Consider the following 2,760-nt stretch of genomic DNA (forward strand, 5'->3'; position numbering starts at 1 on the left):
TCCAGCAAAATACAAAACACATTAACACAGTGTATTTCATTTTTAATACGTCTATATTCCACCGAGTACCGATTGAACGCACCATATATCTCATACGTTTAGAAGACATAAAGATTAGCACAGGTTTCTTATCCGCGACGTTTCTTTTAAGAGTCCTCATTAAAAAGGGGCACCTTCAGGAATGTCGTTTAATTCGTCCCCTGAGAGGTTGTTATTTACGAATTAATGGCTGTTGTAACGTGGTTCCCCTTTGTTGGGAGCTGCATCTCAATGCCTGCATGTGGCTGAGCCTCGGTGTAAACGATTCGTCATTAGCACTTTAACTTGTAAGTGAATGGCACCGGTCAGCGGAACGGAATGCCCGAATCCCTGAAAAGAATTCTCTCAATTTGGATGTTGCAGTGATCGGCAGAGATACATTATTCGGGAAATGCATCAGACCCGATAATGACTTGATTTAATCAAAGAACGAGACAGACGCCTATTAGAATTTAATGAGTTATGTGTCACCGTAGGTGCGTGCCGCACCCAAGATGGACGAGGTGACCGCTGCGCCTGTGATAACATCTGGCCGGCAATTAGATGCCGGCCCTGATAGCGCTGCCACGTTTATTGTGCCACAAAACGAAGACTTCCGCTTTGAACCATAGCTCAGCTAAGCAATTGGAAGTGCCTAAATGCCCACACTGGGGGACGTGGCAAAAACACGGCGCCACGGCTGCCGACCAGGTAGACTTGCCTTTGAAATACGACTGCCCGCGGCCTCTCGCCATCACTGAGGAATTTATACTGCGTCCTGCGCCGTCCACTGTTTTAACATAATTTAATAATAAATTTAATGGTAGATTGGACAGTATTCCGGCGGGCGCTGTCCCATATCACCTTTCGGAATACTTGTTAATTTCGGTGGCGTAAAGTAAACATGCGGCTTTTATTGTTGCTCGCTTCCACTCTCTGCGTACAGCGGAGACACTTCCCTCGGAAAGTAAACGACACATCTTTTAGAAGTCTTATCTGGTCTCCGAAGAATTTCCGGTATTTCAGATAAGGAGACGTATATTTAATAATCATTTGGCTTTCTTTATTCGTATTATATTAGAGACACAATCACGCTGCCCCGAGCCCAACAAAATAAAACTGTTTCTTTAGTTGGGGTCGAGTCCTGCTGTGACGGCAGCTTTCTACAACGTAATTCTCGCCTTCGCCTCTCAACGTCTCCATTGAAGCGACCTTACAAAACGGTATAGTATGTGCATTAGCATAATGTTGCATCACAAAGAACGTCTACAGAAACAGAGCTCGCTGCGTCGTAAAAATCGTAATAATATTTATCCATACTTTGACAATGTTACAGAGGTATGCAGATGAGTCACTTTCCAGAGAAGTATGCTATCTGGCACACAGAGTGGAGATAACATGATACGGAAACAAATAGTATCTGTTCTTTACTCTGATTCCTATTAAAGAAGCCTATTTACGCCTTAGCAAGCGTAACGTAACTGCTATGGACGTCGACAAACGTGACGTAATTTTGCCACGCGGCGAGAAGTGCAAGTCTTTCTTGTAGACAGACTTCATAGTCAATGTTTAGCGTAAAGCATTCGACACGGCATACTTAGTGCTATCACAGAACACATGTACTGAGAGATGTGAATTTAAGTGGATGTCTACTGTACTCATTTTCCGTATGGTTTTCAATCACTAGAAAATACAAACGTTCGCCAGTGCGGGACGATACTCGTTGTTTCAAACCAATTTCTTCTGCACATGTACATGACCACTCTGGGGTTCAAATACAAAAGTGTGTCAGATGATTCACAGAACCACCTTCAGATTACATCTCGATCGTTCCTCTCTTGAATGTCATGCGGGATAAATGAACACTTATACCCATCAGCGTTAGCTCTTGTTTTTCTGATTTTATTATGATAGTCATTTCTCCCTATGTAGGAGGTATTCGATACAATATTTTCGCATTCTGAGGAAATAGTTGGTTTTTGGGAAAAGATCTTGCCACAACGAAAAACGTCCTTGTTTAATGATTGCCACCCCAGCTCGGTAATTACATATGGAACACTGTCTTCCCTGTTCCGAAATAATACAGAACGAGTTGTAATTTCTTGAACTTTTTCGAAGTCTTCCATCAAGCCTATCTGGTAACGCGCAGCGATGCCACTTTGGGCACCATGCACATTTCAGATGAAGGACAAGCGTAGTGTGGATTTGTTGCATTCTCTAAGTGTTCTGCCAACAAAATGCATTCCTTGACTATTGGGTCGAGAAGCTCCTCAGTTGGCATCACGAGGCTGCGTGCACCCCGAAAAATGGCAACAGCGCATGGCGGCCTGGATGGCCACCCATCCAAATGCCGACCACGCCCGACAGCGCTTAACTTCGGTGATCCCACGGGAACCGGTGCATCCACTGCGGCAAGGCCGTTGCCAGGAATAGATGAATACAACTGACGAATGTGATAATGTACTGCAACATGTGTGGCATGGACATAATGGTCCAAAACCATTCACGGTAATTAAATTATACATAGCTATAAACAAATTTGAATTTCAGACCTACTGTTGTATACGTTGCTAAAACGTATTTTAAGCTTTATTGGTAATAAATTTTATTTGGACCTTTTCCAGACTTGGTTCAACATTGCCTCTACGAGGAAAGCCTCTGAAATTAATACCTAAGGTAACGAATAAAGAGAAAACTGGAAAAGTGTACAGAAATTATGAAACTTGGGGTCTCTTGGTTGCA

At 43.2% G+C, this 2,760-nt stretch overlaps 1 pseudogene; it reads right to left on the reverse strand.

Moving 5' to 3' along the window:
• Positions 1 to 2,325: 2,325 nt before the first annotated feature.
• Positions 2,326 to 2,443, reverse strand: LOC126186115 (5S ribosomal RNA; annotated as a pseudogene).
• Positions 2,444 to 2,760: the final 317 nt, after the last annotated feature.

Source organism: Schistocerca cancellata, chromosome 4 (genome assembly GCF_023864275.1).
Source record: "Schistocerca cancellata isolate TAMUIC-IGC-003103 chromosome 4, iqSchCanc2.1, whole genome shotgun sequence".
Taxonomy (NCBI): Eukaryota; Metazoa; Arthropoda; class Insecta; order Orthoptera; family Acrididae; genus Schistocerca; species Schistocerca cancellata.